The sequence below is a fragment of the Leopardus geoffroyi genome, chromosome A2 (genome assembly GCF_018350155.1).
Source record: "Leopardus geoffroyi isolate Oge1 chromosome A2, O.geoffroyi_Oge1_pat1.0, whole genome shotgun sequence".
NCBI classification, from domain to species: Eukaryota; Metazoa; Chordata; class Mammalia; order Carnivora; family Felidae; genus Leopardus; species Leopardus geoffroyi.
Window position 1 is genome coordinate 115,163,269 of NC_059331.1, and position 26,302 is coordinate 115,189,570.

The 26,302-nt window shown below is 41.3% G+C and overlaps 1 long non-coding RNA gene and 1 pseudogene across 1 annotated transcript in view; both read right to left on the reverse strand.

Annotated features, from left to right (window-relative positions):
- LOC123606544 overlaps window positions 1-26,302 on the reverse strand; it is a 125,725-nt gene that overhangs the window by 27,295 nt on the left and 72,128 nt on the right. The gene's annotated exons all lie outside the window — the stretch shown is intronic.
- On the reverse strand, window positions 15,409-16,546 carry LOC123606541 (annotated as a pseudogene).

The following is a 26,302-nucleotide window of genomic DNA, read 5'->3' on the forward strand; positions in this document are numbered from 1 at the left end:
AGCAATGGTAAACTACCATGGTTAGGTGTTTTCTAAGTGTTCTTAGATTGATAAAAGAGGAGGGAGTGAGAAAAGGAAGGAGGAAGAGAAAAAGAAAGGGAAGGGAAAAAAAGAGAAAAGAGAAGAGAGAGATATTATGGCATTTAGTCTCCTGAAAATTCTTAGCTACAGGGTTGTCTTCTCTTGGATATAACACAGAACAAATTATTATCCCAAGTGAACATAGAATTTTTTTGATTTTCATTGTATATTTTAAAAATTGAGATATAACTGACATATAATAGTGTGTATGTTAAAGGCATACAATGTGTTGATGTGATACACTTATAGATTATGATTACCACTGTAGGGTTAGCTAACACCTCTATGAGGAACACCGAATTTTAAAAATTCTAATCCATAAGAGAGCAAAAGAAAAACACTAAGGTTAATTCCCTTATATATTAGAGAGTAAAAGTAGCCCAGAAGATAGGTACATTGTCCCCCAGGGTCTCACAGCATTTAGTGTTCCATATGTCCCATTATTTACAAAGTTATCCAGTGGCATCCCCACATTAACCACACCCCTCAGACATGAAAACATTGCTTTCTCGCTGCCTCAACTCTAGCATACCAGGGACATGCTTTTCTACGATAACTTTCATCCTACCCCATATGTACATGGGATCCTGACAGCTGAGGACAAAACCAGACAGCCTCTAAGCAGATTCATTCCTGATGGGCTCATCCTTAAAAATCTATTCCAGTTGTGGAGACCCAAATCAACTATGAAGAAAGGAGGGATCTTCCCTGCATCTAGAAAAGTAGATGTTACTTTCAGTCCTAAACATAGATTCTCAGCACTGCAGGGACAAGAAATGTGAAGGGCTCAAGCTCCTTGGCCTGATGCAAGAACTCCTCTGCAACACACCTGTCAAGTTCTTATCTGTTCATAGAAGGAGAATTGCTTGATAGAAGGGAAAGCACATTATAATTATTTTTTTAAATAAAAAAACTGTGGTTTTTTTTTAAGTTTATCTATTTTGAGAGAGAGCAAGAACATGCACGTGTGTGCACATGCAAGCGGGGTGGGGGAGGGCAGAGAGAGAGAGAGAGAGAGAGAGAGAGAGAGAGAGAGTCCCAAGCAGGCTCCACACTGTCAGTGCTGAGCCTAATGCTGGGTTCAATCTCACAACCGTGAGATCACGAGCTGAACAGAAACCAAGGGTCAGACACTTAACTGACTGAGCCACCCAGGCTTCCCTAAAAAAAATTGTTTTAAATAAGCTCTACACCTGAATTGGGGCTTTAACTCACAATTCCAAGATCAACAATCGCGAGCTCCACTGACTGAGCCAGCCAGGCACCTCTAAAGGGAAAGCACACTACTATCGTGGAGAGATATTCTCAAATTTCCTCTTAAAAGGTTATGAGAAATACCACTCACTTTCTCCGACTCTCACCAACATTAGACATCAGACATTAGACATTATTGGATTATTTTTGTCAAATGTGACTTGCAAAATCAAGTATATGTGAGTATTTGTATATCTACATCTATACAGATAAAGTTGGTGTTTTTAATTTACATTACATTAGCAGGTTTACTGCTTATTAGTATTTCTTTTTGATTTTTTTCTCTTTATTTTTTATACATTAGATATATAAACCCTTTAATCTGCTATATATATTTTGCATATTTTTATATTTGTCTTTTAATTTTTTTCAGGACCTGTTTTGCCATGTAGACATTTTAAGTTTTCATGTGGTCAAATCTGTAGCTCTCTTCTTATAGGACTTGTTGGTTTTATGCTATGTTTAGAAAGGTCCTTTCCTAGCTCCCCGTGGTAAAAATACTCATCCTTCTGAGTTGTTATTGATGTTGTGTAAATCTTTCATTCATCGAAAATTTACTTACCACAGTAAAGGGTGAATATAGGGATCAACCTTTTTTCTTTTCAAATATTCAAAAAGAGCTTTTAAATACCCCTTCTTCAATCTAAATGACTGAATGAATAAGTGAGAAATAGTATTAGCAATTTGTCAGATGGTCTCATTTTTTACCTTTGCTCTGGATCCAGGGCACAGAAGAGATTGAGAGGTTACACCCCTCCCTTATTTTTGTTGTATCTTCCCTGAATCCAAATAATAATTAGCTAGCAAAACAGCCTAATGAGAGAAATAGCCTCTCTTTAGAGACCTGTAATACTTTCTCAAGTATGTGCTAACAAAGGTCTTATTCTAATTTTCTTAAGGAGAAGCTCTTCCCATTCTGAATTCCAAACCAATGATGTGATCTTTGGCAGTCTACTCTGGAAGAAATAAAGTAGCATTCCATTCCTGTCTGTGTTTAGTAGAGGGTCTATGGGGTGTGGGTGGATGAGGGCAATACAAAAGAAGGCACAGATAATAATTATATTTTCTTTTCCATTCCTGCAGATTTCAGGTGCTCTTCTAAGATAGCTGAAAATTCACAGAAACCTTTTGTCCACATGTCCCAAAATACTCAATCTTACTGTAACCACTCTTGCGTTTACACATACTAAAGTGCTTGTAAACAGCGTGGATTAATTCAAATTCCAGGGAAAACAGTGAAGCTAATTTGTGACTAGAAAAAAGAGATATTGAAAGAAAAAAAAGAGATATTTGAACTAAAAGCATAGTCAATGGTAATTTACAAACTAAAGATAATTTTATGTCAATACTCAATTTGGGAAAAGCAACTCTCATAGGAATTTCCCTTCTCTCCCCCAATATACAAATAGCCAGACTGTTCGTATGGACTCCACTCTTTACTGTAAATGGAAGACCTTACACTTTACATCTTAAAATAGATAAGATGCTCTGTAAAAGGAAATCTATCTCATACCAAAGAGTCCCTTTTACTTATGAAAACAGGTATTTATATTTTATACTTAACTATATGGAACCTAAGTATTTATGAGGTTAAAAAAAATGTATGCCACTCAGCTTTGTTGGAATTGATCTGCCATTGATTTTTGACCTCAGACTCAAAGTTCCAAAATTCTAATCCACTTGAAAAAATGTTAAAACATCAATGCAGCTTTTACCTTTGTAGGCAGATTACTTTGTCTTTTGTTGCATTGAAAAACTGAAGCCCTTGTGTTCCTTCATACACAGAAAAAAAAAAAAAATGACTACCTCAAAAAATGATGGTGAAGGGGCGCCTGGGTGGCGCAGTCGGTTAAGCGTCCGACTTCAGCCAGGTCACGATCTCGCGGTCCGTGAGTTCGAGCCCCGCGTCGGGCTCTGGGCTGATGGCTCAGAGCCTGGAGCCTGTTTCCGATTCTGTGTCTCCCTCTCTCTCTGCCCCTCCCCTGTTCATGCTCTGTCTCTCTCTGTCCCAAAAATAAATAAACGTTGGAAAAAAAAAAATTAAAAAAAAAAAAAAAATGATGGTGAATACGTACACTTTGACAGATTTTATTAGGCATGGGTCTTTTAGCCATGATTATATATCTCTAAAATGGCCGCTCCTATTTGATCTAAGTAGTTAAATTCTTAACAAGTTTGGGCCCCAAAATTTGCAAAAAAGAAAAATACCAGAAGACATCTGATAATGGGAATAGGAGAGAAGTAAGTTAAGGCTTAGATATTGGAAAGAGCAGTTTTGGTAAGACAGGCAGAAACAAACAAAAAAAAAATGTTTAAAGTTAGCAAGCATCTAGTTAACCACAACTAGGGAGCATGAGGTGCTGAATGAAAAGAATGGTTTGGGAGGTGCCTGGCTGGCTGGCTCAGTCAGTTAAATGTCTGGCTCTTGATTTTGGGTCAGGTCATAATCCCACAGTTTGTGGGATTGAGCCTGGGTCAGGCTCTGTGATGACAGTGTGGAGCATGCTTAGGATTCTTTCTCCCCCTCCTTCTCTGTCCCTCCCCTACTTGTTCTCTCTCTCTCTCAAAACAAATAAACTTAAAAAAAAAGAAAAGAAAAGAAAAGAAAGAAAAGAAAAAAAAAAAAAAAAAAAGAAAAGGCAAGGCAAGGGAAGAAAAAAAAAGAAAAGAAAAGAAAACAAAACAAAACAAAAGAAAAAAGAACAGAACTGTTTGGTCTGTAACTAAAAGTCAGCTAGACTTGCCACCATCTGAAAATAGATTCCAAGGGAAAGAATGAATACCCCTTTTTTCAGGAGTTACTGTGTATTCCAAATATTACTTGTGGTAGGCATAATAATTGCCCTCCAAAGATGTCCAAGTCCTACTCCCTGGGACTTGTGAATATGTTACTTTCCATGGCAAAAGAAACTTCCAGAATGTGATTAAATTGAGGATCTTGAGATGTTGAGATTATCCTGGATTAACTGGGTGGACCCAACATAATCTCAAGTGTTCTTACAAGAAGGACGCTTGACTATCCAAGTGAGGGCAGAAAATGTGATGAGGGAAGCAGAGAGAGCCAGAGATCTGAAGATGTGACACAGATAGCTACAAAGAAGGAGGAAGGGGCTGCAGAGCCAAGGAATGCAGGCAGAAATTGGAAAAGGCAATGAAATGGATTCTCCCTCACCTTTGAACCTCCAGAGGACATACAATCCTGCCAATATCTTGATTTCAGCTCAGTGAAACTGATTTTGGGCTTCTGACCTCCAGAACTGTGAAAGAATGAATTTGTGCTGTTTTAAGCCACAAATTTGGGACCATTTGTAAAAGCAGCAGTAGGACACTAACACATTAGTGTAGCCCAAACCAAGTGTAAAATGCATAAATTTTCATTCATTTATAAAGGAGATGTCCATATATATATGCCTCTTCTCTCTCTGTGTAAGTTTTGCTAACAACATTCTGGACAGGTGAATGCTCAGGGCTTGCAGCGTGGAGTAAGTGAGGGGTTGGGGGAAAAACGGATGGGCATGAGGGATATATCTGCAGCATCAGAGATCCAAGGTAAAGGGATCAGGGTTACCATGGTGTATCACTCTCCCAGCAGTGAAGATTTCAAAGCGAAGGAGACCATATCCAGCCGACAGCTTGGTGAAAACTCTAATCCCTGACACTCGTTGTTACATTTTTTCTTTCCTGACCAAACAACAGCAAAAGATTTAAACAGATTTGCTCTACTTACAAATGTCTCTAGAAATACATATGGCATGATTTTAAAATGTGCCTGGGGGTGGTTTTTTGGGCTGCAAAACCATCACAATTAGTCTTGCTCCCATTTCCTAGTGAGATGGCCTGCTAGGGATCCCCCAGGGAGGCCTGGCAGACAGCAGAGTGTGAACACTCAGTGATGGCCAGTACCTCCCCCTACACCCCAATCCTCCGTCCTCACCTCCCCATCCTCCCATCCCTTCAACCCATCAAGCCCAGTTCAGCTCCAGGGCCTCTGGAGGAAAGCAGGACGGTAGCTGCCTGGGGCTCTGGGAAAGGAGATGGCTTACCCACCCATGTCCCAGGCAGACTGCCCCAGAGTGCAGGCATCAAGGGTCACCTGAGCTCTCACTGCTCTTTCCTCCACATGCTAATCCTTCCTGCCCACTGAAGTCACACAGGCCTCTGGGTGGCCAGCTCCTGGCATCCCCATCTCAGCTGTACGGAATCCGCAGAAGCTGTTGCTCTACTAAGGTGCATGCGTGCCCCAGGGCAGCGTCGTTTACCCTGTGCCTGGTGCTTCCCTTCTCTTCTTGGCCACACAGAATGCTCCAAGACTTGCTTTAGTGGACTTTTATATTTTATACAGCTATGGTGACTTCAGAAGCACAAAGGCCGACTGTTTTCAAAGGGGGTCCTGGGGCCAGGCTGCTTAGCCTCAACTTTTGCTATGTAGCCTTGAGCAAATTTCTAATCACCTGAGAGTCTCGCCTTCTTCATTAGTAAAAAGAGGACCAACGGCTACTACTATTAGAATCTAATTCATTCTAACTCATGTGATTGCTGTGAGGTTCTTAGCCTGGAATACTTTAAGGGCTCAATTAATGTTAGCTGCTATCATTATCATCATTGCTATTGTTGTTACAGCTTTCCTGAGATTTAATTTATACATTCAGTAGTAATGTATTCAATTCTCACTTATGCATGGACAATGGGGACATGTACAGGAATAAGTTCCCTTGCAGCCCAAGAAGAACTCACGTCTAGAGAGAGAAACATACATAAATACATGATGACAGGCTGGCCATACCACCATCATAGAAATACGGTTAAGGAAGACTAGTTAACCTACAAATGACTTGCAGTTCTTTGATCCAAATGTTGAGGTCACAATTGCAAATTGGGGCCCCAGTGGGGTCCACATATTATGTGTGCTCTACTCTACTCAGCAGCTTTAAAAGATTACTTATTGAAAAAGATTGCAAACATACAGAAAAATACCAGTAATAGTTCAATAAGCACACATATACCCAGGATTTAGATTAAATCACTGTTAGCATATGTGTGTGTGTGTGTGTGTGTGTGTGTGTGTGTGTGTGTGGAGAGAGAGAGAGAGAAAGGAATTTTAATTACAGACATTCCTACCTAAGTATCTCAGCATGCATCTCTAAAAAAATTTAAGAACTTCCCTATATATTCACACCACCATTATCACACCCAAGTAAGTTAACTAGAAACTCTTAGTATCATCCAATACACAGTCCATACCCAAATTTCCACAACTGTCCCCAAGATGTCTATTATAATTTTTATGTTTATTACTGATTTTTCAAACCAGGCTCCGAAAACACTCATTGCACTTGATCGTCAGATTTGCCAAGTGTCTTCTAATCTTTCCCATCTACAACCTTCCCACAGCCCTGGTCTTTTTTTTTTTTTTTAATGACTTTGACGTATTGAAGAAACAGGATGGTGTATCTTATAGAATGACTCCTATTCTGGATATGTTTAATGGCTTCCTTGTAGCACGCTCAATGTTTTTAAAAAATATGTTTTTGAATTAGTAGCCTACATTTAGAATTCAGGCAATTTTGAGTAAAATACTGGCTTTCTGGCTTCTTTTGAAAAACATCAAAAGATATGACAGCGCTAGGCCAGTGTTGTTGGCCAGTTACAATTTGCGGCACTGTGTATGAGTGGCTGCCTTTGCAAAAGCACCCATGTTGTCTTCAAATTAATGCCCCGCACACGTCTTCCATCGGTGCAGGACCTAAAGTCATTTTAGTTTATGACTGCATTAGTTAACGTTCTCCAGAGAAACAGAACCAATAGGATACATAAAAGGAGATTTATTTTAAGGAATTGGCTGGCTCATGGCATTGTAGAGGCTGGCAAGTCTGAAATCTGTAACTTAGGCAGCATTTCAATGCTACAGTCTTGCCAAATTCCTTCTTCTCTGGGAAACCTCAGTTTTTGCTTTTAAAGCTTTCAGGTGACTGGATGAAGCCACTCATATTATGGAGAGTAGTCTCCTTTTCCTAAAGTCAATTGATTATAAATGTCAATTGCAGCTACAACATATCTTCACATTAATATCTATCTAGGCTTTGACCAAACAACTAACTGGGCACCATGGTCTAGTCAAGTTGAAACCTATAATTAACTATCATAATAACTGATCTAAAACCAAACATAGGAATGTTGGTTTTTACTTAGCTATCTTGTCTCAAAGGCCTTCTCCTCCTTCATATTAGTTTTCCATTGCTATGTGGAATGGAAAGTTTAAGCTCCAAACCTAGTGGCAATAAACAACAAACCTAAAACAATAAAATTTATTATCCCACAATTTCCGCAGGTCAGAAGTCTTCTGCAGGTCTAGCCAGGGTGTGGCTAGATTCTCTTCTCAAGGTCTCACCTTGCTGAAATCAAGGTGTGGGGTGAAACTGCATTTTTACCCAGAGCTTTGGGTTCTTTCCCAAGCTCTCTGTGTTTTGGCAGAATTCATTCCTTATAGTTGTAGGCTGAGATCTGTCAGCTGGGAACCACATTCAGCTCTTAGAAGTCACCCACATTCTTTACCACATGGCTCCCTCCATTCTCAGATCAGCCAAAACTCATCAAATCTGAATCCTGCTTCAAATCTCTCGTTTCTTCTTCTGCAACCAGCTGGGGAAAACAAACAAACTGCTTTTACCAACATTTATTTATTTTTGGGACAGAGAGAGACAGAGCATGAACGGGGGAAGGGCAGAGAGAGAGGTAGACACAGAATCGGAAACAGGCTCCAGGCTCTGAGCCATCAGCCCAGAGCCCGACGCGGGGCTCGAACTCACAGACCGCGAGATCGTGACCTGGCTGAAGTCGGACGCTTAACCAACTGCGCCACCCAGGCGCCCCAAACAAACTGCTTTTAAAAGGTTCACATAGGGGTGCCTCGGTGGCTCAATTAAGCATGACTTCGGCCTAGGTCATGATCTCACCGTTCCCAAGTTCGAGCCCTGCGTCAGGCTCCGTGCTGACATCAGGGCCTGGAGCCAGTTTCAGATTCTATGTCTCCCTCTTTCTCTGCCCCTCCCCCCCAAAAAAATAAACATTAAACATTAAAAAAATTTAAAACAAATAAATTAAAGGTTTACGTAATTAGGTCAGGCCCACCAAATAATTTCCCTTAAAGCCAGCTGCGCCATATAATATACTCTAACACAGGAGTAAACCCACCATAGTTATAGTCCCACATATTTGTTACACAGGAAATCTACATGGAAGGGAAAGATGCAGAGTCTTGGGACCCATGTTAGAAACTGCCTACCCCATGCTTCTTCAAGTTATTTGCAAAATTTCTTATTCTCTATAGTCACAGAAAGAACAGAATTACGGTGAGATGCTCAAAAATCAACTGGTGAGCAAAAACAATTTCCTAATTAGTACAAGAAGATAGCTAGTAGTTGAGCCATGCCTTTCTATACAGGATCAGGAGTACTTTTAAATAGAGCCTTGCTAAATTATGCATTCTCATAAAGTGTCAAGGGGATCTCCCTTTGTTTCTTTCCACAAACCCTGTCTTCAGAGTAAGAGTTTACTCATCTCTTCCCATTCTGAGCTTTATTGGTAGCTTCTTGTAAAACCAGTCTCAGCTGCACCCAGCCAAGCAAGCATGAAAGGCCTATGAAAGCAAAACCAGAAACCAAACAAAGAGCTGCACAGATGCTTTGGCATCATGCTTTTAAAATGATCACACAAGGGGGAAGAGGGAAAAGATCCCAAAGGGGGGTCCACCAATGCATGCATTGATCTCAGAGGGGCTTCTGGGGGGGGATTCCAGTTTCTTACACTCAGATGCTATTTGGTGTATAGGAAAAGCAGAAGGAAAAGGGAAAGAGGCAACCTTGAAGAATGGATGCAGAACCCAATTCCAGAGAACTGATGACTGGGCCACAAAATATGCGGTCACACTTATAGGCTTTATCTTTTCATAACTCTTTCCTGTGTGTTTTCCAGATCATTTTATAAAGAGAAGTCATGCATGTGTCTGCCAAAACAAACAAACAAACAAACCAAAACACAACAGCAGCAGCAGCAGCAGCAATAACACACATTGGTCAAATTTCTATTATGCATTGAGCTCTGCAATAGTTACACTGACAGCCCTTGCCCCAGAATATTTCCCCAGAAACCTTTACAGGAAAGTCTTTTTTTTTTTAATTTTTTTTTTAATTTTTTTTTCAACGTTTATTTATTTTTGGGACAGAGAGAGACAGAGTATGAACGGGGGAGGGGCAGAGAGAGAGGGAGACACAGAATCGGAAACAGGCTCCAGGCTCTGAGCCATCAGCCCAGAGCCTGACGCGGGGCTCGAACTCACGGACCGCAAGATCGTGACCTGGCTGAAGTCAGACGCTTAACCGACTGCGCCACCCAGGCGCCCCTACAGGAAAGTCTTAAAAAGAAAAAGAGGATGCTTCCATACTCTTATTTGAATTTTCTTTTATTGGAAAATCTGGAACAACAACAACAACAACTCAGGCATGACTGGGTGGGAAGCACCCATTTTTCCATGGATCCAATGTATAATCCTATGCAACAGAGAGGAACCCAAAGCATAAAAAATATTTCATGAGTGTTGCTAACACGTCTTTTGAGCCTGTTTTACAAAACATTGCACTTGAGCATAGACTCAGTGGTCTCCCGAAATGAACTGCTGGAAGTCCCCTTGGGAGAGCTTTTCCTCAGTGAGGAGCCATAAATGACACCTCACTTGAAGTGACTGTGATCAGAAGAGTTTATAAGGAACTGAAATATTCTCATGAATTTTAATGTTTAACTTAAGCATTTCTTCTCCAAACGAAATCTAAACAGAAACCCTTGCCAGATACCTCTGGTAGCCAGGAGAACGAATAACACAACCTCCTGCCAAGTGTTTGAGATAAAAAGAGATTGAGAACAATGATGTAGCTCTCAAGAGAGTTTTTAGGTCATAGATTCCCCCGTCCCAACTTTCTGGGGAGCTTTCTATTTTATATATCTAGGATGTTTCTTATTATATTTATTTAATGATAGAGGGTGGGGGGCGAGGGTGACAAAGCAACCTAAAAAGAAAGACGAGCATAACATGATGAGGGAGAACGTTGGGAATACAGCCAAGGCAGAGGCTGGGGGGAGTCACCAAAAGCAGTAGTCATTCATCATTCCTAACCTCAGAAATCCCTAAGTAAGGGTCTGGAAAGAGAGGCTGTGACTTGTTTGGATGTCACAGTTCAGAGTCACTGGATGGAAACAACTTCCTTGCCTCATCTGTAAATTAAAGCTCCTTTCATAATCCAGACTTTATTTCAAGGAAAGGTAAGAATGATCATATTATAAAACACAACTCTTCTTGACAACATAAATTGCAGTTCCCAGAAGTTTCCTTCATGTGTTCCAATATTATAATTCCCACTATTTACCACAATCACATGTAGTCCCCCAGAGATGTCTAGAAGATGGGCTATTTCAATCAACACCTCCTACAGAGTAAATAACTTCTTAGATCACAGCTTTCATCCATCCAGCGTTTCCTTCTTTCCAGTACTCTCTCCTCTCCCTCTTGACTAAGGAAAACTAGATTCTTTTCTCTGACTTAGCATTAGTTTTGCATAGGTGCTCACTTCTTTCTTCCTTCATGACAGCTCCATACCCAATAGGATGCCTTTTATGAGGGCATTTGTCTTTGACTGAAAGATGAAAGTGTGTCTATGGTGTTGGGTTAGAGATTAATAAGGTAAAGTTTCGGAATCCCACCTGAAGTTTTGAACAAAGTAATCCATTTTGGGGAGGAGGGGTGTTTTACATTGTAAAATGTTTAGCAGCATCCCTGGCCTCTATGTTAGTTGCCAGTAGGACACCCCTCCCCCGCTTGATAACCAAAACTATCTCCAATTGTTAAATGTCTCCTGAGGAGCAAAATTGTCCCTGCTTGAGAAGCATTAGACTAGGGGAATTAGAATAGAAATGTAAAACAGAGTCCCTTTGCTTTGGTAGTTCAAAATCTTAGGGAGACATAGCGTGCTAGGTATAGAAGCATCCCTAGAAATGATCTTGATCATCTCTTCTTTTTGTGTGTGTGAATAAACTATGTGAGGCACAGAGACACTGAATGACTTGCTTAGTCAGTTGTACAACAGAAACATTCCAGAAAAAAAAAAGCAGCATATAGTCAAGCCTAAATTGTATTTGTGTAGACTGAACACATTATGAAAACCTGAAGAAGGGCGAGAGAATAATGTTGATTGGCAGTGGCGTGGAGAAGGTAGGACTGAGCCTCAAACAAGGAGCCCTTGAAAAGTGAAGCAGGCAGGAAGAAGAGGGAAGGGCATGCTAGGTATGCCTGTGCATGACCATAGCATGAGCAACGATTCCAAGCTAAGAGTAGAGCACGGAATATTAGAGGAACAAGACAGAGAGCACCCTAGAATGGTGAGATGAGGTTGGAGAGGTTGAGTGGGTCCAAATTCTGGAGGCTTCTGATTTCCTGGCTTAAGTCCCAGGTCTGGCCCAGAGCCCTCAAAAAAAAAAAAAAAAAAAAAAAAAAAAGACTTCTGACATCCTCTGGGGGAAGGCAGAAAAATGGAAATACACAAAATGGGAGTCAAGAGATCTGGGTTCTAGTCTTGGCAATTCATTATCAGCCCAATCACTTGGACAAGTCCCTTTACTTCCCTAGACCTGTATCTGTAAAATGAGGGGTAGAACTGGATAATTCCAGAGGCCATTTCCAGCTCTCACATTGTATGATTCAGTGAACACTCACCCCAAAAAATCCCCCCATAAGATGAGATACACCTGCTCTCACACTACTGGCTAAAGAGCTGTTTGTCACTTGCCCTCACATGTCTCAGCAGGTCCCCTAGGAAAGCCATGAGGTGAGAGGGATGTAACTTCTGGGCCAACTGTACGTCACATCCACATATGAATAACTTGACTGTAAGGAAATGTGCTGAAGCCCCAAATGCTCCTGATTAGTTGCAGTTTTTCTGTTCTAGAATAAGGCCTGCCATTTCCAGCCCTGATTTTTGCTAAACACATGATTTCAGAGTTGACTGGGTCCAGAAAAAAAAACTGTACAACAGCTGACGAACAAGTGAACAGAGAACAAGTCCTCTAACATGACATTATCATATCACTTAGTGGACTACAATAGAGCCAGTAGAAGGGGTTAGTATTTTTTGGCATGGACAAGGGCAAACAAGGACAGAATGTAACAAATTTAAAGCTTCTTTTCAATGAGGGACACCATGGACAAGGTTAAAGGACAGCTAAAAAAGTGGAGAAAGATATTTGCAATGTCTAAAACCAATGAGGGATTAATAAGTAGAATATATAGGAAATTTCTGAAGGTCAGTAAGCAATCCCAATAGAAAAAATCAACAAAAGCTATGTACAGGCAATTTCGAAAAGATAAAACCCCAAAAGCTAATAAGCATGAGATGCTCAAAATAAGGTATAATCCGGGAAATGGAAAATTGAAGGAATGAGGAGATGCTACTTTTCGCCTATGAGGCTAGTTAAAATAAAAAAGCTGGATAATGTCATATGTTGGCAGCAACGTAGGAACTTCCATGTACTGCTGTTGAAAGTGTAAACTGCTGCTACAGGTAGTATGGAGAGCAATCTGGCAGGTGATCAAAGTACATCAACACCTATGACCTTCTCTGGGTAAACATCTGTCTTAGTTTCTTAGGGCTGCCTTTGCAAAGAACCTTAAACTTGAGGCTTAAAGCAACAGAAATGTATTCTCTCACAGTTCTGGAGTTCAGGAGTGTGACATCAAAACATCAGCAGCGCCTCACTCCTTCAGACACCACAAGGAAAACCCTTCCTTGTCCCTTTCAGAGTCAGGCAGCTCCACGTGTTCCTCGGCTGCATAATTCCAATCTCTGCTTCTGTCTTTATGTGGGTTTCTCCTTTTTTTCTGTCTTTCCTTCTTCTGTCTCTTCTAAAGATACCAGTCATTAGATGTAAAGCTCACCCTGATACAGTATGACCTCATTTAACTTGATCACATTTGCAAAGACTCTATTTCCAAATACAGTCACATTCACAGGTTCCAGGTGGATATGACTTTGGAGGGGGGACATTATACAACCCAGTACAGTTCACTCTCTGGGCCCCCCAAATATATGTCCTTCCCACATACAAAGTATATTCAACATCCCAATCCCAACATCCCTCCAGATTTTAACCAATTCCAGTGTCAACTCTAAGTTCAAAATCTCATCTAAGTATCATTGACTCAAAAAGTTCCAAATCTCATCATCTAAATCATCTGAATCAGATATGAGTAAAACTGGAAGTATGATCCATCATGGGGCAAAATTCCTCTCCATCTGTGGATCTGTGAAACTAGAAAACAGGTTATCTGCTTCTAAAATACAATGTTGGACAGTTATAGGATAGACATTCCCACTCCAAAAGGGGAAAAAACGAAAGGAATAAAGGGGCCACTGGTCCCAAGAAAGTCAAAACAGGGAAAATTTCATTTTCAATTTCAAGGCCTGAGAATAGTCATCCATGACTCAATGCACCCTCTGGGCCTATGGCAGCCCTGTCCACTGGGCCTATAATAGTCCCCCCAAACCCTCAGGTCCATGGTGGCCTGTCCTTTGGACCTACAACAGCACCTCAGAGTCATCCTTTTTCTTGAAGAGTTGCAAATGTTTGTAGTCAGGTAGTTCTATCAGCCAATTTCCTATATGTCTTATGGAATTATGGAAGTCTGATAGCCTTTCTCTCATTTCATCCTGTCTCTGTTCTTTTCAGTCCAAGCTAGTTGTGTTTCTCTGATAAAACATCCTCCAAAGCTTTGTGGGTCTCCTGTGCATGTCACATGGGTCCATGCCATTAGACAAGAGGGTTCTTGTCTGTCAAGAAAGACAGATCTTTCCTGCATTATGCTATCCCCATCCCTAGCTTCTGTAGAGATAGCTGAGAGATCCATGGGCCACGTGGTTAATTTGTTGGGCGAAAGTTGTGCAGCCACACCTTCAGCCTTTATTCAAGAGCACACTTTCCAACAGTGAATTTTCTTTTTTTTTTTTTCAATATATGAAATTTATTGTCAAAATGGTTTCCATACAACACCCAGTGCTCATCCCAAAAGGTGCCATCCTCAATACCCATCACCCACCCTCCACTCCCTCCCACCCCCCATCAACCCTCAGTTTGTTCTCAGTTTTTAACAGTCTCTTATGCTTTGGCTCTCTCCCCCTCTAACCTCTTTTTTTTTTTCCTTCCCCTCCCCCATGGGTTTCTGTTAAGTTTCTCAGGATCCACATAAGAGTGAAAACATATGGTATCTGTCTTTCTCTGTATGGCTTATTTCACTTAGCATCACACTCTCCAGTTCCATCCATGTTGCTACAAAGGGCCATATTTCGTTCTTTCTCATTGCCCTGTAGTACTCCATTGTGTATATAAACTACAATTTCTTTATCCATTCATCAGTTGATGGACATTTAGGCTCTTTCCATAGTTTGGCTATTGTTGAGAGTGCTGCTATAAACATTGGGGTACAAGTGCCCCTATGCATCAGTACTCCTGTATCCCTTGGGTAAATTCCTAGCAGTGCTATTGCTGGGTCATAGGGTAGATCTATTTTTAATTTTCTGAGGAACCTCCACACTGTTTTCCAGAGTGGCTGCACCAATTTGCATTCCCACCAACAGTGCAAGAGGGTTCCCGTTTCTCCACATCCTCTCCAGCATCTATAGTCTCCTGATTTGTTCATTTTGGCCACCAACAGTGAATTTTCTAATTTTACCTTCCTTTGTAGACCGGGTAGACCGAATCTCCCCAACAAGGTGCTGGTTCCTTTTTAATAGTCCCTTCCTCAGTTCATCTTTCTTCTCACATTTTACCATAAGCAGCAAGGAGAAACCAGGCTGTACCTTCAACACTTTGCTTACAAATCTCCTCAGTTAGGGGCGCTTGGGTGGCTCAGTCAGTTAAGTGGCTGGTTTCGGCTCAGGTCATGATCTTGCTGTTCATGAGTTTGAGCCCCACGTTGGGCTCTGTGCTGACAGCTCAGAGCCTGGAGCCTATTTCAGATTCTGTGTCTCCCTCTCTCTCTGCTCCTCCCTGACTCATGTTCTGTTTCTCTCTCAAAAATAAATAAATATTAAATTTTTTTCCTTAAATAAAAAGAAATATCCTCAAATATTCAAGCTCATAGCATATGAATTCTGCCTTCTTTCCCTCTTTTTTTTTTTCCAGCTCTGCCCTTTATATTTCCTTGGTATTCACTAATGAAAATACGTGAAAGTTAAACCATAGCAGCAACCTTCATTACCCATCTTCACATTCCTCAGAGATTTCTTCACTTAGCCCCTCACTGTTCTCTCCTTCACTCTCACTGCTACTGTCTTCTTCACTACCTTTATCATCTTTCTCAAGATTTTGAGATTCCTCCATCAGCAACATTTCTTTAATAAATGAGAAAAACTCCTTGGCCTCAGGATTTTCTCATTCATAGATTAGAGTCATCTGACATCATTTTTGCCAAATGGTAGTCTTGGCTCATTTCTGCTCTCAGAAATTCTGCCATTAACTCTAATGGGGCATGAGTATCTTTATTAGGGTTTACTGTCTTCATCATTATCTTCATTGTTGGTATCATCTTCACCATCATCATCTGTCGATTCAGGCAACTTATCATCAATATCCTGAAGGCAATGTTCATTATTTTTCTCCTGCTCTGAAAGGACTGCATTTTTGCCCACTTGACCTGTGCCCTCTTATAAGAAGGAAGATGACCATAGCTTACTTAGACTGTAGATTTGTGTCTGTATTTTATTTTCAACAGTCTTTGAAGATACTCTATTCTCAGTATTCTTTAAAGAGGCTGCATTTTCAATAATTTTTGAAGAGACTTCCTTCTTTTCTGAGAATCTCCTAGCTACATTTAGGGAGACTTGTGTTGGTGAGGTACAAAGTTTGCTTGCTAATCTTGGTCTGCGTCCAAGGAGGCATTTATCTGACATTGCTTCATTTGGTTCAAGCAACACTTTTTCCTTTGGATCAAACACTAGCAATATGCCATTCTGTCTATATTTTGGTACCTTTCTGCGTGCCACCTCAGCAGCTATGGAGCCCTAGAGCCTGAACCTGCTCATGGTTCTTTCACACTGCCTGTCCACAGAGCAGACACAGAAGGCCAGCCCAGCTCACATTTGGTGTCGAGTTTAGAGCAGGGAGCTGAGACACAGCATTACCATGGACACCTTTTTTTTTTCTTTAATATTTATTTAGTTTTGAGAGAGTGCAAGCAGGAGAGGGGCAGAGATAGGGGAACAGAGGATCTGAACAGGGATCTGCACTGACAGGCTGACAGCTGCAAGCCCAATGTGGGGCTTGAACTCATGAACCGCAAGGTCATAGAGAAAGAATGAGCAGGGGAGGGGCAGAGAGTGAGGGAGAAAGAGAATCCCAAGCAAGCTCCATGCTCAGTACAGAGCCCGACAGAGGGCTCAGTCTCACAAACTGTGAGATCATGAGTTGGACACTCAACCAACTGAACCACCCAGGTGCCCCCAAATTCTGCTTTCCACACAACAAAGAAAACACAATTCGGCCAAGTTTTCTACCACTATATAACAGGGATAACCTTTGCTCCCATTTCTAATACATGTTCCTCATTTCCTTCTGAGCTCTTGCCAGAAGTACTTTTAATGTCCATTTTCCTATATGTATTCACTAAGACCACAGGCGCTTTCTCCTCTGTGTTGTTCCCATCTTTGTGAGTTTCTCATCAGAATCTAGACTTTGATTATAATGTGCCTCAAAATTCTTTTAGCCTCTGCCCATTACCCAATCCCACAGCCATTCCCACAATTTTAGGTATTTATTACAGTAGCATCCTAATTCCAGGTAGCAAATTCTGTGCTAGTTTCTGAGGGACACCTTAAAAAGTAACACTAAATTGCTGACTTAGAACAAGGAAATTTATTCTCCTATAGTTTTGAAGGCCAGAAGTCTGAAATCAAGACTGTGCTCCTCCTCTGAAGGAGGGGGAGAATATTTCCCTGTCTCTTCTAGGTTCTGGTAGCTCCAGGTGTTCCTTGGCTGTGGGTGCATGACTCCAAGATCTGCCTCTGTCTTTTCATTGCCTTCTCCTCTTTGTCAGTGTCTTCCCTTCTATCTCTTATAAGGACAATTTTCATCGGATTTAGGGCATGCCCACCTGTATAATGCAGGATGATCTTATCTTGAGATCTTTAATAATTATATTTACAAAGACCATTTTTCCAAATAATTTCATATTCACAGGTTCTGAGGGCTAGGATATGGATGCACCTTTTGGGGGGCCACCATTCAACTGACTACAACATCCCAGAAATATTCTCACCTAGATTCATGTGGGTCTAAACCAGAGATATTCACTGCAGCATTGTTTGTGGAGGTCGGGAGATGGATGCCCACCACTAGGACAGCATGTAGGTATAATATGGTGGATGCCCACTGACTGCCCATGTGCACCCTACATTTCCCAGACTCAACAAAGTTGGTTAGGGCCATATAATGGTTTTGGTCAATGTGTTGTCAGTGGCAGTGACATGTGTTACTTCTAATCTGAGGAACACAATAGTGGGTATGAATTTTCCATGCTCTCTCCTTCCCTGACTCAACAACCCTGTAAGAAATGTTGCCAGTGCCATAGCTATGAAATACAAGTGGTGCAGATCCCTGAATCACAGCTTGAAAAGGCTGCCTGGAAGAATGGCCAGACCTACAGAGGATTCTGCATGAATGAAAAAATACACTTTTATGTATTAAGCTACTGTGATTGATTTGGGGGTTGTTACATGAGCATAGCACCGCCTACTTTGAATAATGTGTAAGCCATGAAATACTACCATTTGTTAGGAGCAACAGATCAGAAATACATAGCCTCACAGATAGATCTTAAAAACACAATGCTTAATGAGAAATCAAAAAAGAGAATGAGATATAGAACATAATATCATTTACAAATTTTAAAATAAAGGCAAACAAATAAAATACCCATTTCACAAGAGCACATCTAAATTTTTAAAAATACAATTAAAATGGAGGTGGGGGAGAGGAATGAGAATGGGGTGAAAAGGAAATCAATCCTTCTATCAAATAAGGGACTTGCCAGTTCTAATTACAATAATATTCCAAGATCTGAGGAAGATGATTAACCAGACAGAGAGTCTCCTCCTCAGGGCTAAGACAGAAGCTGGGGTGTTCTGGCCTAAGGTGATGCCCCAGAAAAAAGACAGAAGAGTAGCTTGGGATCTGCTGAGAGTTTAAGCGGTGAGGATGAAAAAGAAAAGAGTCAGCAAAGGAGCCTGGGGAAGAGGAAGACTTAGAAAAGTTGAGAAGGTAAATAGCCTAGATGAAGTGTAACAGGATCCTAACAAAGAATGTGGCTAAGGGAGTGAAAATGAAGGTGTGGATAAAGGTATTGGACTAAATAAAACACAATTAAATCCAACACCTCTACCAAGTCCTACAACTCCACCATGACATGGCTCTCTTCATCTCTCCTTGACCCACTACTCTCCATACAGTGGTCTCTCACTTTTACAAAGTCTCAGGGGCCAGACACTTGCAGTTCCCTTTATCTCAAACAATTACCTCGCCGTTCCCGCCCCCATCTTTCCATGGCTTTTCATTCAAGTAGGTGCTCTGAGAGGTTCTTTCTGACCACACTTCCTAAACTGGCCTTCCCATCACTCTCTTTCCCATTCATTTACTTTCTTCATAGACTGCTTATTGTCTGAAAGTAGAATGATCTCTTCACTATCATCTCTCTCCACACAAAACCTCAAACTCCATAAAAGCAGGACCCTGTCTGGCTTAATCCTTACTGTATGCAGAGTGGTTGGAACATTGGATGGCACATGGTAGGTGACTCTGATAAGTTCAGCCCAACTGATGGGGTGCACAGAGCTGCTAATAACAAGTGAGACAGGAATAGTGAGAAAGGAGGATGTTTTGAAAAATAGACAATGAGTTCAGTTTTGTCAATGTTGAATTTTGAGGGAGCCTGTGACATATCCAGGTGTAGCTTTCCAACAGGTCATGAGTCAACAACTAGGAGAGACCAATAGATTTGAGAGCTGTTGGCAGTCACAGTTGAAATTGTAGGGGAAGAAAAAAACTTTTTACTCTACCCTCTTAGGTTCATTGACTGGAGTCCTTAGAATCAGACTGACAAAAGACAGATGAAAGGAGAAGAGACATACAAATTTCATTTGATGTTAATTTTTATGTAACATGAGGGCCTTCTTAGAAAAGATGTGAAGAACCAAAGAAGTGGATAGGCCTGAGAGCTTATACATCAATTTTAACAAAGAATGATGAATTATAGAGATGTAACAAGACAAAGGAAAAGGTTTTGGGGGCTTCTGGGGATTGCAAAGAACGGGGAAGTAAATATATAAAGGAAAGTAATGGAAGACAAAGGTTATCTTAGTAAGGTTTTTTGTGCTGATTTTTCATCTTCTTCATGGCCATAAAACTTCCCCAGGAGAGGGGATTTATGGTAGTCCTTATTTCTCAGGCGTTTCTGCTTTTAGACAGATAAAAGAAGCTTTAGAAAGATTTCTTTCTATATCTGTTGAATCTCAAATGTCTTTAGCTCAAAATAATTTTTATGCCAAATCGGCATATTTTGGGGTGGTATATTCTGATTCCCTTCAAAACCATGAGGAGAGATTAGGTAGTAGAAAAAGAGAGAACACCACAATTGAATGAGGTCATAGTATACAATGCTTGAAAGCCACTGTGGAACCTAATCTCAGATTCCAAGAGATCTGCCTCTGATTCTAAGCTAAAAATATAGCATCAAGATTTCAGTGCATTTGCCCATTGTCTGGCACAGTGGGACAGATGCAATTCCTGCCATCCAGGGAGTTTATGCTTAGCTAAAACATTCCATGCACGCTGAAATTAGGGTAGGCACAGCTGGGTCCCTGGAACACCAACTTGAAGCCCCTCCTGCCTAAAAACCATTGTTCTATCTTGGAGTCCCCCCAACAGAGACCTTTGGTCACCTGAGGCTGCAGAGGTTGAAACATTGCAGGAGCCTGGGAATGCATCACTTCTGAACAGAAAGCTAATAGTTCTGTTCAGATCAAGGTGGCCTTTAAATAATCTACATCAACCACAGTCTTCTTACCCAAAAGTTCTAGACTCAGAGCAAGTTGCCAACAGACACACTGAAAGAAGAAGGAAAATGCTGAGCCTGGGGACTAAATCAATTCTTATTCCTCATTGCATATTAGAATCATCATGGGAACTTTAAAAACAGACACACCACCTAAGTCTCTCCTCACACCAATTATTATTTTTTTATTAAAAAAATTTTTTTTAATATTTACTTATTTTTGAGAGAGAGAGAAAAAAAAATGAATGAGCAGGAGAGGGGCAGAGAGAGACAGAGACACAGAATTTAAAGCAGGCTCCAGGCTCTAAGCTGTCAGCACAGAGCCTGATGCCAGGCTTGAATTCACAGATTGCAAGATCATGACCTTAGTTGAACTTGGATGTCCGACTGACTGAGCCACCCAGGCGACCCTCTCCTCACACCAATTAAATGAGAACCTTTGGGAGACAGGGATATGCTTAAAACACTACAGGTGATTCTAATCAGTCACGGATGAGAAAAAATGGCTTTGAACTATAAAAACGTGTCGCTGGAAAATTTTCCTTTCTCCCTTCCCTCCTTTCTTTCCTGGAAATAGAAGACATAAAAGAAATCTCAGCAGGTATGCCTCACCCAGGCCAGACTTGGGTGATCAGCACCCCTTTGAGCTCTGCCTATGATTGGTGGTTGAATGAATCAGTCATCTCCTGTTCCCAAGGAGCGACTGGGGAAAAAAGGTCCACTGAGAAATCAGAGGGAAGGAGGGAGAGTAGATCAAGTCCTGCAGACAGCAGGATAACTTTGGTGGGTGCTGACTTGTTCAACTGGTATTTCCCCCCCGCCCACCCAACCTTCCCACCTTCCCCTTTGTCATAAGGGATGATCTTAAGAACTTTAGACACCACCAGTAAGAAGTCAAGTCCAGAATTAATTTTTGGACTTCTTTAAAACAATGAGTGGCTTAAAATCCCAGGAATGGGAATCATGCTGACCTTAAATGCTGTGTTGGATGATAATTAAAAGCATTTGGCATAATCCACCACTGCATCCTTCTTGAAGCCACCTTCTTAGTGACAGGATACATTCCACATTGTTCTCCTGTGTTTCTAAATAATGGCTCCCTCTCCGTTGCCTTTACTGCTCCTCTTCCTTTCCACACTGGCCTCACACTTTTCTTGGAGGATACCCAAGGCATCTCTGTAGAGCTATAAAATTCCTCAGGACAGCTTGAAGCATAATTCAGCCCTATCCCCTCATTTTATAGGACTGAAAACCAAAGCCCAAAGAAGGTAAGTGATCTGCCCAAAGTCATAATTAGTGATAGGGTCAAGAGTAGAATTCATGTTTCCAGAACTCCATCTGCTTTCACTGCTTAATTTGCCTTAACACTGACTTGACACAGGAGGAAAAACACCAGCCAAGTGTTGATTTGTATGAAGTTCCTTCTTTCCAGTCTCCTAAATTCTTGCTCTTCAAACTACAGTCCACTGGGGCGCCTGGGTGACTCAGTTGGTTGAGCATCCCACTTTGGTTCAGGTCATGATCTCGCGGTTTATGAGTTCGAGCCTGACGTCAGGATCTGTGCTGACAGCTCAGAGCCTGGCGCTGCTTCAGATTCTGTGTCTCCCTCTCTGCCTCTCTCCCACTCACAGTCTGTCTGTCTCTCTCTCAAAAATAAATAAGCATTAAAAAAAATTTAACAAAATACAGTCCATAGACCAGTAGTGTAAGCCTCACCCAGACATACTAAATGAATCAGAATCTGCATTTTAACCATATCACTAGGTGATTCTAAGGCACATTTAAATTTGAGAAGTACTTTTCTTTTTTTTTAAAAAAAATTTTTTTTTCAACGTTTATTTATTTTTGGGACAGAGAGAGACAGAACATGAACGGGGGAGGGGCAGAGAGAGAGGGAGACACAGAATCGGAAACAGGCTCCAGGCTCTGAGCCATCAGCCCAGAGCCCGACGCGGGGCTCGAACTCACGGACCGCGAGATCGTGACCTGGCTGAAGTCGGACGCTTAACCGACTGCGCCACCCAGGCGCCCCGAGAAGTACTTTTCTAAATTAGCATTTGGATATTCAATCATGCAGAGATTCAAGTACTTATTTAACACACGCTGTATAAAGCAGGATGATAGCCATTGAGAAGGTGATAGCACCAAAAACAAACAAACAAACAAAAACAAACAAAAACGAAACACCACAAATAGAATTTAATTATCTTAAAAATTTCAGAAATAATGACAAATTGAGGTATTTAGTTGGAAACCAATGATACAGGCAGATCTGATAGCCTGGTTTCTATATCAAATAATTCTGGACTTAAATATGTAATAATTAAAAAAATAAAAATTTAAACACCCATCATCCTGGTATTAAGTGCATATGTCGAATTCCAATGCTTCCAAACCACTCTTCATTGCAATCCAAAGCCGTTGCTTGAATCAAAACCACCATGATGTAGGAATGACTCTGTGTTCCGGTCAAGGACTAAGCACCAGTTCCATTCTGGCTATTGTAAAACTCCTGGCACAGAATAATTGCTGCACTATTTCCAATTTCCTTGATCTTCCTGTTGTCAAAAACTCATTTCTGGTATGGATTCAAGCAGGCCCAAATCACACCTGATGTCTGCCAACTTTCCTTCCCTCTTTTCTTATTAACTGAGTTTTGCATCAAGAGTTTTGGCCTTTCCTCGTCTCTTGGCAACAGAGTTTCCAGAGGAAGTGCAAGAGCAAGGGCATACACAAAGACTAACCAAACAAAGGCAGAGAGGATAAAGGTATCCAGAGTGATCTTATAAATAAGATCAAGGGCTAACTCATGGAAACAAAAGACCTTGTAATAAATATACTAAGATCAAGGGCTAACTCATGGAAACAAAAGTCCTTAGAATAAATATACTTGGAAGGAAGAGCAACACGTGTACAAAACAGTAATGTCAACTCAAGCCAGGATGCGACAGTAACCAAGTGAGGGACGAAGATGAAATGTGTGACAGATGCTGAAGGGAAAGGCCCAGACTCAAGCAAGGAGAGGACTGTATTTTTCTCTCTGCAGACTGGCCTCTTTTTTTGCTTATCTATAGTTATGGTGGGCAGAAGATGGGCACCCCACAGCTTCCCAGTTTACACATTATCTGTGGAACTATAGAGAATGCTCGTGTCTCATGGTCATGACCACAAATACCCAACAGAGGAAATGACTGGTCTGATTTGTATCAAGGGCCCACCCCTGTGCCAATCAATCAGCCGAGGCCAGGATCTGTCAGCAATCCCTGACTGTCTGGGGACCATATGAGGGAAAAGGATCAATTCCTAGAACAGGGCATTTACCGTACTGGCTTATGAGCTGAAAAGATACCCCAGAAGGTATGCATCTGTTAGACAGAGATATATAGTGACAAATCCAAGTGTCAGGACCAAGTCCAGGAGTGGCTGCCTGAGCTGGATGGAACCTCACTGTCAGAATTGCCTACCAGCAAAGTGGCAACATTTAATAGATACTCAGGGGGAACAGTCACCGGAGGTTAAAATGCTGGAGTTCTCTCAAACCCTTCCCTTTATCTCTCAAGTCTGCTTACTAATCTGTATCTGGACATTTCCTGTCACTTCAGTGTCTTCTGAAACTTACTGTGTCCCATGGTCCCTACTCATAGAACAGGCACCTGTCTTCTGGTGCAAGTACATCTAGACCAGTGTCAGGAAAAGAAGCTGTCTAGCCCTGGTCAGCCTTCTGTTTCCTCATTCCAGTCCCTTCCTGGGGTTTATTCTCTAAAGGATGAGAACAAATGGGATTATTCAAAGACTGAATGTAAAAATGCAAGTTTCCCTGTGGTTCCAGGCAGGTAAGGCCTGCAGTGAATCTGGGTCATGTTCTGAATCAGTTCTGATATTTTGATAAAGACACTATCCAATAAACCTGCTAACTAATGTAAATTATGTGCTGATTATAGGTAATAAATTAATCCATGGGCTCAGGGATTTGAATTCCCAGCTCAAGCATCAAAAAATGACCTAGAAGCTTTTATGTGTGCCATGAAGGAAACCCTATTTTCTGTAGTTGCAGGGCTGATACTGTTTAAAATCAAATGTAGAACTTCCTCCTGTGATGGGTTGAATTATAACACAATTTTAACCCTCAGACTCTCAGGTAGTCTAGTGAGGGCATTGACTGGGAAAGAATGGGATCCTGTAAATTGGGATGGGGACAAGTAGGAAGACTCTGATGAAGTGAGGGACATTAGGTTCCTAAATTCTGACAAGTCTTCTTTGCCAGTGGAATAGGCCTCCCTACCCTCAATGAAATTGGCCTCTCCACCCTTAGTGGTATAGGCTTTTCCACTTCTGAGGGGATTAACTCTGCACTGTCCCCACTTCTGAGGGGATTAACTCTGCATTGCCCAGGGAAACTGTAATGCCCCCTCCCTTGAGGCAGCTGCCATGCAAGGCAATGCTAATTCTCCTCAGTACCCACCTCCACCACTCTTCTTTCCTTCCTCATGGGGATGTGCAGAAGTGCACTATATTACAAAAGAGCAGAGTTTTCTAATTTATACAGATAGAAATGAGGGGGACATTTAGTAGGAATGGATGCTAAGGATATGGAATAATGGTGGAAGGAGCATAAATTTATGGATATGGGCTCATTAGGCCAAGATTCTACATTTAATGTTGCAGCTTGGGGAATGAGAAAGGGCTCTAAAAGTTTGTTTGTTTGGTTGGTTGGCTGAAACATGGCCCATGGTGAGTGAATTAGAAATGCCTGATCTAGGAGCACCTGGGTGGCTCAGTCGGTTAAGCCTCTTGATTTCGGCTCAGGTCATGATCTGACAGTTGATGAGTTTGAACCCCACATTGGACTCTGCATTGACAACACAGAGTCTGCTTAGGATTCTTTCTCTCCCTCTCTTTCTGCCCCTGCTTATGATCTCACTGTCTCTCAAAATAAATAAGTAAATATTAAAAAAAATTTTTTAAAAGAAAGAAATGCCTGACCTACTTAATTTAATGTAGAAGAAGAGATTTAAAGGCAGAAAGATTGCAACATTATAGTGGATTTGTAATTTAGGACCTACTCACGCACACTGGGAGGGTCCAGAAGACATACATTTCACCGTGACTGTGAGAAATAAGTTTGTGAGGGGAGCCCTCTTCTCTGTAGGCTAGACTTCACAGTGGAAACTATAACCACTCAAAGGGGAAACCTAAATTCAATGGGAGTGATTGGACCCTGAAGTCTCAGGATTTAAGTGACAGCACTCAACAGTCAAAGGCAAAGGGGGCATGATTACCATAATGGACAGCAGAATCAAAGCAGAAATCAGAATTGTCTGACTCATGAAGATCTTATGGCATTGGCTACCTGATCTTAGTGTTTCTAGAAGTGAAATAGACAGGAAGCTTACTAAATTCTTACTTGATCTGTACACACAGAAAAGTTCTAAGTCAAGTGAATAAAAGTCTAACCTGAATCATAAAAACAGAGGGTCATGGTCTCTCAGTTAGTTCCCAGATTTATTTATAGACCTAGAACCCCTTGAACGAAGGAAAGGCTTCATTCCCCTTAAGGAAAGACCACGGTATACTAACAAAAATTTATACTGCTGGGGCACTGGGTAGCGCAGTCAGTTAAACATCAGCCTCTTGATCTCAGCTTAGGTCATGATCTCACAGTTTGTGAGTTTGAGCCCACATGGGACTATGCGCGGATGGTGTGGAGCCTGCTTGGGATTCTGTTTCTCCTTCTCTCTGCCCTTCCCCAACTTGTGCTTGCGTGCTCTCTTTCTCTCTCTCTCAAAATAAATAAATAAATAAATAAATAAAATTAAAAAAAAAATT